Here is a 12,867-nt window from a genome sequence, read left to right as displayed (position 1 = left end):
TGGCTTCTCCAGGCCGCAGTTTCCTCATCTGGAGAATAGAGACGATAATCTCCATCCTGCAGTGTTGGTGCGGGGTTAAACAAGATCACGTGTGCCCAGCTGGTCTGGTGCAGGGCACCAAGCGGGAATTCAGTGAGGACCTGGGCTCTCATTCCTGCTCTGCCAGCAACTAGCTCTGTGACCTTGATGAGGACGCATTGCTGCTCTGGGGTTCAGCTTCATCTATCAAACAAGAGGGTTGGATCAGATCATCTTGAAGGCCCCTTCCAGCTCTGACTTGCTTGGTTCTATTCTGAGCAGGGAGCCCCACCTCTGGGGCAGGGGCAATATGAACATTCCTTCAGCTCAGATTCAACCCAGGCACATGCTTGCCCAGCCCCATCGCACATTTAGCCTGTAGCTGTTGCCACATTGGCCACGCCCTTGGCACTATGCTGCTCCACCACCCCCACCCCACTTGCCAGGGCCACAGGTGGGTGGATCCCTTCTTGTGGGCTGAGGCTGGGAGGCTAGAGAAAGAGGATGGGAGTGCAGAGGGAAGGGTAGAAGGATTATAGGAGAGTAGTGAGGGGAAAGAGCAAGGCAAGGCCTTGAGCTCTATGGAGTTTGGCCACTTTCTAGCGGTGGGTGTCCTTGTGCAAGCGACTTTAACCTTTTAGAAGTACGTTTCCTCATTTATGAACTAATCATAATGACAAAATTAAAACCCCCCCATTGGGTTTTTGTTAAGGGTAAATGAAATAATAAGTATCAAGTGCCTGGTGGTCTACAGTTTTGTTCCCTGGTGGTGGTCTGGAGAAACACCCTTCCTCAGCCCCCAGAGAGGGGCAAGTTCCATGAAGGCCCTGTGGGGGCGCTTGGGCAACTTTCCCGCGTGCCTGCGGGCCTCAACCCTCAGCCGGAGCCTCCTCCTGCTGAGCTGGCAGCCTGGGGTCCTAGGCCAGGGAGCCCCGGCCCCGCAGAGCAGGGGGAAGGTTGCGGCCCGAGCCAGCCCCCGCCCCCACCCGCACCGCCTTTGCCTCGGTACCAGCGTCTTTGATCTGCAACCTTCAGGGGGATTAAGAGCCTGAGAGCCCCTCTCCCCGGGGTCCCCCGCTCCCAGCCGCCCTCCCTCCGGGCTGACCTCCCAGTCGGCGCGGCCCGGGCTGGGGGCTGGCTCCGCCGCCGGTGGTCCCCGCCGCGCCTCCGGGCAGGCCACTTGGATTACAGGGGCAGCAGCCGCGGCTGGCGGCTTCGGGGAGCCGGATGGTGGGGGGTGTCAGTGGAGGAGCTGGGGCCCTAGGGGGCGGGGCCAGGGGAGGCCGGGCAGGGGGTGGAGGTGGAGGGTGGCCGGCTCCTCCCGGCCATTTTGGCCGGGGAATCTGTGTAAAGTGTTTAAAAAGAAAAACTCTCCGGAGGAGGACGTAACCTTTTCTTAACATCTGGGGCTCAATTAGCTAATGACAGCAAAGCCTTCTCCGGTGTCGCTGACCCCTGGGCAGCAGCCCCGCTCCCCCACCCCCGGTATTTATACAGCTGCGGCCCCTCGCTGGGACGCAGGGCAGGGGGCTTGGCTGGGTTATCTCGGCGGAGATTCGCCGCCCACCCCAAAAAGAGAAAGAAAAGGCTTAGCACTCGGTCCCACCCACGGCCCCGCAGCCCTACGCGTCGAGCTCACTGTCTCCCTCTCCCTCTCCCAGCGCTTGCCGCGGCCTCACCGTCCCCCGCCCTCCAGCGTCTCCTCTCCCTCTCCTTCCCTCCCCTCTTGCCCTCCTTCCTTTCTCCTCTTTTCGCTGTCTCTCCCTCTCTCCTCTTCTCCTTCTCTCTCCTCCTTCTGTCTCCTTTCGGCCCATCTTTGTTACGCCTTCACTCTCCCCCTCTGCCCACCACCCCTCTGCTCGTCTGTCTCTCTTTTTTCCCCTCTTTCTCCATCTTTTCTCTCCCCGGCGGCCTCCCCTCTCTAACTCTGAATAGCTCCCTTGTTCCTCCTCTGGGTTCCTGTCTCTCCCTCTCATTCCAGGGCTTCCTCCCCACCTTTGTCTCTGCCGGTCTAAACCCCTGAATGCCTCTCTGTCCTCCCAGAGGTGCGTCCCGGCCTGCCTGCCAGGCAGATATCCCCAAGCGGGAGCAGGGGAGTGCAGAGCCACTTCTGGGCCAAGCAACTTTCCCACTGCGCGGCTGCCACTGCCCTGGGGCTGGGCACTTGCCACTGACCTGGGTCCCCAGAGTAGGAAGTGTGGGAGAGCTGGGTTTGAGGCACCAGCTCTTCATAGTTAGAGCCAGAGGGGATCCCCAGAGGCTTCTCTAGATGCCCTGTCACTCTGGCTCCTGGGACCTCCACTTCCCTGCCCCTCTGCCCACCCCCCCCCACCCCCCTGCCTTGTATTTTGAATCCACATGCAAGTACTGACACACACTTTGCTTTTGTCTTCCTTTAGCACAGTTGAAACAGGTTGGTGTCTTTTTTTTAAATTCACCAATACTAAGGGGGGGAAATGGTAAGTACAGAAACTATAAATAGCTAACTTGTGCAAATAATGGAGGTGGGAGGAGGTCCCAGAGTTCCAGTGCTTGAAGCTGGGTAAGACCCTGGGCTCACTCTGTATTGGGCACTGAGGCGGGTCCTTCGCATGCTGGATCATGAACCATGAGCCGAACGCAAAGGGTGCTTTTGCCCCTGATTTACACCAGGGGAAACGGAGAAGCAATTATCCGAGTACCACGGCCACCTGGGGTTAGGGCCAGGCCTGGAATCCAGGAGGGTTTCTCTCCACGGGTAAAAGGTAGAAGAGAGGGTGCTTGAACACCTTCGGTGACCCGAGCGGGGCAGAGAAGGGAGGCACAGCTGCCCCTCTTTCAGGGAACTGTGGTAGGTGGGCTCCACCCTCGGACCCCGAGCGCAGGCGCGAGAGTGCTGGGACGGAGGGTGGGGTGCTGAGCCCTGGCCACTGCTGCGCCCGCGCCGGCCCCTCCGTCGCCCCCCAAGCCTGGTTCCCCGAGCGCTGGGCTTGCTGCCGGCACCGGATGGAGAGTCCCGAGAAGGCTTAATTTGCAGGAAGACATTCTCATCAGATCTCGTCTCCGGCAGCCGAGCGCTGCTGCCGGGGGTCGGGCCGGGCTCCTCCCAGGACCCCTCCCCTGGGCTCTGGCTGGACGAGAAACCGAGATGGTGGCAGCAGAAACTGGAGCCCCGGCGCCGGAGCGGCCGCGAGGGGCCGGGGCCTTCGAGGGCTTCGCTGCTTCTTGCCAAGGTCAATCCAACCCCTCCCACGCTCAGGGCGCGTGCTCCTGGCAGCGGGGGGCGAGGGGCTGGAGGTGGGCGTCCGCGGCCAGGCCAGCCCAGTATGCTGCAGGGACCAGGCCTCAGTGCTCGCCGCCCGCCAGCTCTCCGGGCAGGTGCTTGGAGATTCCTGGGCACCCGGGAGGTTGGGAAGGGGTGCCGGTGGGCCAGAGGCTGGGATCCTGGTGGCTGGGTTAACCCACCCGGGCGGAAATGGAGACTAATTAGGGACGTTTTTATGTCAATATGCACCTGGCTGGGCTTCTGTAGGGCTGAGAAAGGGTGTAGAATAGAAGGGAAGAAGTCCCGGAGAGCCAGAAACTTCCGGGAGCGCTTGATTCCATGATTCCACTACTAGGCTCTGCTGCTCACCCGGTGTATGGTTTTGGGGAAGTTACTTGGGGACTTCGGTTTTCTCTGAAAAACCGGCAGCTCAGGTCACGTCATTCAGCGAAGAGAGGAAGTCTGGTGGTCAGGTTGCTCCCGGAGGTTGGAAGGGAGATGGGTTGCAGGAGGACTGAGGTGTGTGGCAGAAGGAAGAATCTTGGCCGGTGCAGAGCATCGCAGTCGCAAAAGCCTAGAAAGAGCACGTTTCCAGGGGGCTATGGCTGTCTCCACCGTTGTCCAGAGGTGAAAGTGAGGCGGGCCAGCCGAGGGAGGCTGAACAAAAGTCCCCGAATAGATGGCAGGAGGGCAGAAGGAGGTGGCATTGTAGTAGAAGAAGATGGGGAGATGGGGTGGGGAGCAGGGTAGATAAGTGGGTGTTTTATGGTGGTACCCACCTGAGCTTAATCATAAGGTTGGGGTGGCGGGAAGAGATGGCTGGGAGGGATGGCTGGGCGAAAGGGGAGAGGACTTATGGGGCCATGTCCTGAAGGCCGCTAAGGGGTGAGAGCTAGGGCACAGGTAGGAAGAACAGGAAATTACTGGGGAGAGGGCAGGAGAGGATATTTTGACTCGGAGGAAACAGTCTTCATTGGCCTTACTCAGCTCATTGTTGGAAGAGGCCTCAGTGTTGTCACTGAGTGAAGAGTAAGTGGACCTGGGAAGAGTCCATGGTGGAGACTGAATCTGGAGCAGAGTGGGGGTGAGGGAAGTGCTGATGAGCAGGGGTGCAGCTGAGGCTGGGTTGCAGGAATTTGAATGCAATGTAAAAGAAACTTTTCTGGGGATGGGAGATGGCCAGCATTTACTGAGATGGTCTTGTACCCTTGTATACATTGCCTCATTTAATTCCCATCACAGAGTGCAGCAGGTGTTAGCATCCCTTTTTACAAATGGGGAAATGTAGGCTCAGAGTGGTGAGGAAACTTGCTCAAGGTCACTCAGCTGTAATTGATGAGCATGATTTGAACTCAGGTCTGTCTGCCTCAGAATGGAGGCTGCTTCCATTGTGCTCCACTGGGCAAGAGACCTGACACTGGGGCCTCAGCAGTGCTTCCTTCCCCAGGTGTGGCCATCCTGGGGCACTGACCCATTTGGCTGGAAGGAAGAGGCTGGGCTTTTGACCCAGGGCAGCCTGTCCTGAGCCAGCCTGAACTTAGCAGGAAGCCTCCACCCAGCTGAGAAGAGGGGGAGAGGGTGGGTTTTTTGTTTTTTCTTTCCCTAAATGAGATCAAACCATGTTGTCCTGCAACATGCTATTTTTTCTCTTAATATTTCCATCCATATATATATATAGATATGTCTATGTAATTTTTTAAAGTTGCATAGTATTCCTTTATATAGACATTCCACTTATTATTTATCTATTCTCCCTCTGGACATTTATATTGTCTCCAAAGATTTGCAGTTACAAACAGTGCTTTAGTGCACATTCATCCTCGTAAGAATATCTTTGTGCAAACAGAAGTATTTCTTTTTTTTTTTTTAATGTTTTTATTTATTTTTGAGAGAGAGAGAGAGAGAGACAGAGACAGCACGAGCAGGGGAGGGTCAGAGAGAGAAGGAGTCACAGGATCCGAAGACAGGCTCCAGGCTCTGAGCTAGCGGTCAGCACAGAGCCTGATGCAGGGATTGAACCCATGAACCGTGACATCATGACCTGAGCCGAAGTCGGACACTTAACCAACTGAGCCACCCAGACTCCCCCAAACGGAAGTATTTCTATAGGATAAGTTCCTTTAGAAGTGGCATCACTGGGTCAAGGATATGCTCGTTTTAAATTCTTATAGTTAGTACTAAACTTCTCTCCAAAGAGGCTATGTCAATTTGTACTCCCTCCATCAAAATATGAGTGTGCTCATTCTTTCACATTCCTGCTACTGGGTATCATAGAATATGTGTAGGTTTGCCAATCTAGTGGGACAAAAAGAGTTTTACATTTTTGTTTTCATTTCTATTTTCCTGAGTCTATATAGCTCAGCTGAAAGCCCATTAGCTGAAGAAAGCATCGTTTGTGAAGACCTAAAGAAGAGCTCAAGAATGAGTAGCAAATTTAGGGCAGCTCTGAGGAAGAACATGATGCAGTGAATGAATGCTCTCAAGACCTAGGTAAGGGAAGCAGCAGAATTCCTTTCTGTGTGCACACTCCTATGCTCCGGGTGGATCAGGCACCCCCAGAGCTCTGGGCGTGGGCTGGCTATCTAGGGTCTCATGGCCAGCAGCCAGATGGATACCCACTGGTGAGGCCTGGTTCTGCAGAGGTTACAGGAAGATGCTAACAGGCCACATGGGACAGAGGAGGGAGGACTCCAGGGAGGGCACAGGGAAGATTGAGGGTCACTGGGCTGTGGGTGCGAAATGAAAGCTGGGAGGGCCACAGGCTGGGGAGGTGAATGATGGGAAGAGAATGGGACTCTGGACTCAGCAAAGATGGGGCTGGGAGTGGATGTAAAGTGCTGGCAGTACCCTTCCAGGCTCCATATGGACTTCTGTCCCCAGCTTGTTCATAATACCATAGCTGATACGTTTTGAGTACTTATTGTCCATGACATTGCTCTGTTTCAATTTATTGAAAGTTTTATCCTTGCAACAATTCTATGAGATAGGTGTAATTAGGATCTCCATTTTATAGATGTCTATGGAGACATAGAGTTAAGTTGCTTATCTAAGGTCACACGGCTAAAAAGTGGCTAAGTGGGATTGGAACCCAGGCCACAGGGCTTTAGAGTCCATCCTTCCAACCACCACATACAACTTTTTATGGCCCTCATTAGCTAATATAGTAACGACCACCATTAACTGAGAGCAGACCAGGCATACTATGGTTTTTGTCTCTGATGCTTAACGAGAAGCCTATATAATAGTAAGTGTTACCTTTAATTTAAAGATGAGAAGGTGAAGTTCAGGGAAGCTGAATACCTTGGTTAAGATCATGCAGCTAAAAAGAATTTGAGCTAGAATTTATACTCAGATCCATATGAATCAAAGGCTCCTGCCCCTTCCAATCACCCCAGGGCCTTTCACAACATAAGGAGAGGAGAAATCACATAACCACACAGGTCAGGGCTGGAAGGATCTCTGAAACCATCTAATCAGAATCTTTCATCATAAATGGAGAAATGGAGGGTCAGAGAGGGTAGTTGCCCAAGGTTACACGGCAAGTCTCAGAACAAAGCACATCCCCTGGACTGCTGGTCTTCTCTGGGGATTAGAGCCTTTGCCTCATCTCTGTAGAGATGAGTGCACATATGAGCACAGCTTGGAGGGAGTGTGTGTGTGTGTGTGTGGTTGGGGCGGGGTACAGGCAGGGAGCCATGTGCAGTGCTGGGAAAAGTGCTCCCTCATCAGCAGGGCTGACTGGGTCTCAGAGTGGCAGGTTGGAAGGGGTATCTGAGCATGCAGACTTTTCTTATAACCAGAACTTGGAAACTTTCCCCTTCCCTTTCCCCTTCTATACCCCCATCCCATATACATGACCACCCTGCATACAGCTTAAACTGCTGTCCTAGACAGAGCTTTTAAAGGGTTCCAGGAGCCTCCTCCCATTCTGGGTGACCGAAAGACTGCCTTTTCACCTTATTGGGCCACAAAATAAGTTACCCACTGTCTTTTCCAAGGGTACATAGAAAAATGCAAAGTACCCTAGGACCTAGCAATAGTGAAGAGGGTATATCAGTCATTCACACCTTTCTGTGAATTAGTCTGTTAGCTAGGAGAGTGTGTCACACACTAGGGTATCTATCCTCAGAATAAGTCTTCTGAATGCTTTTAAAATTTGGATTCCACTGGTATTAAAATATTTTAGCAATTATAAGGACAGGGTTCTGAAGTTAAACATCTTCATGGACTAGGATTTCAGTTCCTTAAGTTGGTGTGCACCATCATGGGCCTGGGAGCTACTGGGAGCACACAGATGATATCTATGAGAATTATCTTTCCTTTTAAGAGGTCTGTTCATTCGCAAGTGTGGGAGACTCTGTGCAAGGATCGCTGTGGTGTGACTGTGTTGCAGTGGGCCTTTCAGCCCTGGCGTCATGTCTGCCTGTGTGCTGGGGATAGATCTGGGTTCTAGTCTCAGCTACATGGTCACTTGGGGTCTCAGTTTCTTTCAGTGGAAAATTTATTGGCTCTTCATGTTTGCAGTATCCTGTGTACCAGACACGTGCTGGTGCTGAGAGGGATAGGAGATGAAGGAGGTTTAAGCCTATGAGGTCCAGACAAGCTGATGAAGGCACTGAGCCTGGCACCCTCCTGTCTGACAGTTCAAAGCAGATGGTAGGCAAAACCTAAGGGTGTAACAGAGGAAGAGGTTGGTCACTTATGCCTGTGGGGTACATTTGGGCTTTGCAACAGAAGTGACTTTGAGGGGCACCTGGCTAGCTTGGTCAGTAGATTATGTGCCTCTTGATCTTGGGGTTGTGAGTTCAAGCCCCATGTTGAGTATAGAGCTCACTTTAAAAAAGAGAAGAAGAAGTGGCAGTGGCTTTGAGCTGGGCCTTGAGAGGGTTGGGGGTGGCTGGGTTGGGGACAGAGCTGAGGTGTGAAGTACATTTTGGGTACTAGACCTATAGCTGAAGATACAGGGACTATCCCACCCAACTTGCTAATATACAAGAGAACATCACGAGCCTCAAATTGGTTCAAGGGCCTCCCTAAGGTCACACAGCTAGTTAGGGCCCTGCAGACAGCAAGGAGGTAGGCAAGAGTTGTTTTTTCAATCTGGAGCTGAGTTTGCAGCCTCAAGAATGTTTTCAGGGAGTCCAGCCCATGCTGGCAATCCCCTCTTGCACCACACACTCCACCAAATCTTTGCTGACTCCAGCAACCCACCTCTCTTACAGCCCCCAGGACTCCAGAGGCACACTGGCCCACAGACCTGGGGGATATTTTAATTTTATTTCCACTCGACAGAACAGCCACATCCTGGCAGAAACCAAAGTGGAGGGAGGTCTTTAGCCCACTGTTCCCAACCCCTAGTCTTTGGCCTACAGTAATCGAACTCAGATTTGAAAAAGGTGTGAAAGTCAGAACCCGCAAAAGTCCTGCCCAGACCCTAGCTTGTGCAGTTTCCTGGGTAGGTGGGCTCTTGGGCATGGGCAGCCTGCTTCCACTTGGCCCTAGAAGTCTTTCCTCTCCTTGGAGGGGGGGGGGGAGGGTTCTCAGGCTATGCCCTCCTCTTTGGTGGGTCTGTAGCCACTCATCCTATCTGGGAAGAGGGGGCTCGTTGCCCCAGGACTAACAGGGGTAATCTTGAGGCAGTCAAGTGGGGCTGAACCCACAAGGACCTACTTTCTTGTGCCAACTTCTTTCAGCAAAGATGTGGAAAGAACACCCTATTGTGGGTGTCCATCAGAGATATGCAAAAGCATGGCTGTGAAACTCAGATTTACTACATCCAGTCTAGGTTTGGTTGCTATTGCTATGACTATCACCACTGTCATCATTTCCGTGTCTACTTCCATCAGCTGTTTGCATTTCTACCATGACGGTCACTTCCGTCAACACCACAACCACCATCACCTCTACACTCACCACTTTCAACATCTCCATTATAACCACCATCTCTATTCCCACCACTATTAGCATTTCCATCTCCGTTTAAACCATGACCTCCATCTCCATGGCCATCACTACATCCATTACCACTACCACCCCTACCATGACCATACCCACCACCACCATCGTCACCTCACCACCTCCAGGATACCAGGACCAACTCCACCATTATCACCACCACTAATCACTACCCCTCACGTCCCCTAATACTTTCAATGCCTGCTACTGCCCACCCCTACCTCTGCCCATTTTAATCCATCTACACTACATAGAATATAGAGAACTGCTATTTGGGTTAACCCTTCAACCTCTTTTCATTTATCCAAACCCAGAAACGCCAACTGTAGACCCCCATTTCCCCAGGTTTTCTTTTGAGATTTCTCATTGAAGGTGAAATTAAATGCTGTGCTCTTTAAGTTAAGGAAGATTATGTGTCTCTTGCCGTTCCTGATTTACCAGGCCCATCATTCTGTCCTGGAAGGAAATTGGATTACTCTGACAGAATGTGTTCTTTGGAAAGCAGTGCTGGTTATTACCTAATTCCTTATGACCTAGTGTTTGCAGATTGATTTTTTGACGACGTGTCCCAGTAGTTTTCTATTATAGCAGCTCGGCTGATGTGCCACGTACTTCCAGAGGCATCTGCTTTCCCCCACATTTAAAAAGAGGCAAGGACAGGCTGCCTGGGTCTCCCTCTTGTCTCCAGGCTCCTCACCAGTTCTCCATAAATCCCCTCAGAGTGAGAGCTAGTGATCTGACTCCACCTTGGGCTAATTCCTTAAGTACCTAAGCATGTAAGTCATCAGGACCCATAGATGTGAATACACAAGTTCTTTCCCTCTTGGCTTCCTGCCTTCTCATGATTCCATGCGGTGCCTCTTTCAGTTTTCAGATCACAGCTGACCTTTTTAGGGTAGGAAAAAAAATAAAAGCCTCTGCTTTTTTAGTGTCATTGCTTATAGGCTTTCTCTCCCCACTCAAAAGGAGCCAGCAATCTCCTTATTCCCTTTCGTTGGCCTGTTAATAGTTAGAAAATGTTTTTCTCATTCTTTTGCCGCCTTGTGCAAGTTGTATCTCATTTCTTTCTCTGAACGATTCTTCTGATTTTATCTGCACAGGCTTTTGTTATTTTTTTTGTATGTGCCCCTCCTTCATAACCTGGCCTGATTTCCACTTTCTTTGGCACGGCCATTTTCATGTTAGCTTTCTGGGAAGCTTGCTGCATAACTAGCGAGTAATCTTCGGGCCTCCTTTAGCTGGTTTATGCATCAGAAGAGTTTCATTCTCTTCTCCTAATTTTGTTGCCTTATGTGGAAATGTCCAATTCTCTGTAGAGAGTGCCTTTGGTTCTTAAACTCAGTATTTGTGCTTTTCATATTGGCTCCCAAAGCCTGGTGTGGAAGCTTTTAGAACAGGCCAATTCTGGGTCTTGCCTGAGTTCCTGTTTTTCTTCCCTTTGTCTCAGGCAGTGGTCACCCTTCTCCTATGCCCCTTCTTTCTCCAGCAGCATAGTTTGGGTGTCATACCTAGTGGGCACCTGCTCCCCAGGGCACATACTGGGGTAACCACAGAGGAGGAGACTGGCACCTAGATCTGGTGTCTGGTGCCTGAGTGTGGGTGCGGACCCTTGCCAGGAGTATTTGGTTAATGTGGAGGGTTTTTTCCATGCAAGGACCCATTTGTTCGTTCTCAGACTCCCTCATTCCCTCTAGAACCTCTATTTTTGTCTGGGGCCCTGCCACCTGTGGGTTCACAGGGTAGATGGGTCTTTCTGAGAGTCAGGGTGAAGATGACCCCAGGGGCGCACCAGCTAGTACGGTCCACAGGCCAGAAATCAGGGCAATTCCATAGAAGTGGCAGTTACAGGGCATGAAGACACTTGTGTTTGCATGGAATGCTCTGCTTCTGTACTGGGGAAGGTTTCTCCAAGAAAACTGTACTACAGCAGGGTCTTTAAAGTTAGTAAGTCGTTCGCCAAGAATGGGAATTTATTTAGAAGGGCATTCCAGGTGGAACAGGATATGCAGAGGCAGAGAGAGATATCTGGGACAGGCCATGTGGGGCAGGCAGAGCCTTTGTACTCTGTGAGGGCCCATGGTCTTCCCATGTCCCCACAGTCTGGGTGGATCTTGAAGGGGGCCCAGTGCTCTGAGTCCTCTGCTGTGCTCTTCAGATTTGCCTCCTCAGTGATGACGTCCTTCACTTAGCCTGGCCGACCAGTGTCCCTGCATCCCTAAGAGGAGCTCAGGACCTTGTCCTTTTCCTTTCAGAGTGGCTGTGACAGTGGGAACCCCATGAACCCCTTTTTGAACATCCCCCCACCCCTAAGGCGGCCTGTTCTCTTCTCCCCCAGGATCCAGCTAAGCATCCTCTGCATTCTAGATTAAAATATTTTATGCTTAAAAAAGTGGAAAATACAGGTTAGCAAACATTTAAAAGTTTCAAAAATCACACGTGATCCCACCATTCAGAATTAACCTTGGTGACACGTTGATGTACATTCTCCCAGATGTATAATTTCCTTTAACAAAACATGTAGTCAGCATTGTGGGCATCTTTCAGAAGTACATACAGGTCTACCTTCTTATTTCAAACTGCTACATAGTATTCCACTGTGCAAATGAGCCACGATTTAGACCTGGACACTTGATGGATGGTGCAGATGGGAAAAAAATGAGGAAGGGCCTTTGTAGATTCTCCTGCATTTCCTTTTCCTTTCTTTCTCTCTCTTTCTTCCTTTTTTAAAATTTTATTTTTTAAGTAATCTCCACACCTACCGTGGGGCTCAAGCCCATAATCCTGAGCTCAAGAGTCACACGCTCCACTGACTGAGCCAGCCAGGTGCCCTAATTTTCTGGCATTTTCCTTGTTCCTTTGGAGCCCAGTGATTCAAAGCCTATAGAAAGCCCTGGTTCAAGAGTCAGGAAATGGGAGTTTGAACACAGCCTCCTATACCCATATGTGTGGGTCTCAGATCTATCCACATGATTCTCTGAGTCTAGTTGACATTTATGAAGCATTTAACATAACTGACCACTCTCCCCTCCTTGACCTTCCTCCCTCTGGCCTCTGTGATGACATCTGCTTCCTAAGCCCTTTTCTTGTGTTATACTTGTCCTTCATAGTTTTCTGAACTAGAACCTTTTCTTCTGATTAGTACTTAGATGTTGGAACTCCCCAGGCTCTCTCCCTCCTGCCTCTCCCCACCTCTTCCCACGCAGTTTGGTCCTTTCAGAGGACCCATGTTCCATACGTTTGAGGACTAAACTCTCTCTGGCCCATCCCCTTCCCTGAAATCTAAATCCACACATATCAGTGTCCCTAAGACATTCCCACCACTAACTCAAGTGTTTCCACATCTAAGCTCACTCCTCACTCCCTTGGAGTCTTTGTCTCGGTGACTGATGCTGTCCTTCCTAGCGAGAAGCTGGGATAACAAGAAGGGAAGTCGTCTTGTCCCCTCCTGCGCCTGAGCAGCCTCGTTCCTTCCCTCAGCCCTGCCCTTCCTCTGCTCCTACCCCCTGCCTCAGTGCAGGCCCTGGGGTCTTCCTCCTGGACCGTGCCCACAGCCTTCATAGGGGCTCCCCACCCCCAGATTCTCCTAGAGCCCACCCACCAGGATACTTTCCACCAATACTTTTATTAATCAATCAATCAGTTAATGAAAA

At 51.3% G+C, this 12,867-nt stretch overlaps 1 long non-coding RNA gene across 2 annotated transcripts in view; it reads left to right on the top strand.

Annotated features, from left to right (window-relative positions):
• Positions 1–12,867, top strand: part of LOC115292726 — a 37,620-nt gene that overhangs the window by 17,248 nt on the left and 7,505 nt on the right. Inside the window, exons 1-2 of one of the 2 annotated variants that reach the window (XR_003909107.1) lie at positions 2,992–3,230; positions 5,611–5,752. This is a non-coding gene — a long non-coding RNA (uncharacterized LOC115292726). Of the gene's footprint in view, positions 1–2,991; positions 3,231–5,610; positions 5,753–12,867 lie in introns of those variants that run through there. The other variant, XR_003909108.1, reaches the window with a different exon arrangement.

The sequence above is a fragment of the Suricata suricatta genome, chromosome 5 (assembly GCF_006229205.1).
Source record: "Suricata suricatta isolate VVHF042 chromosome 5, meerkat_22Aug2017_6uvM2_HiC, whole genome shotgun sequence".
In the NCBI taxonomy this organism is placed as follows: Eukaryota; Metazoa; Chordata; class Mammalia; order Carnivora; family Herpestidae; genus Suricata; species Suricata suricatta.
This window is presented reverse-complemented; position numbering and strand designations above follow the sequence as displayed.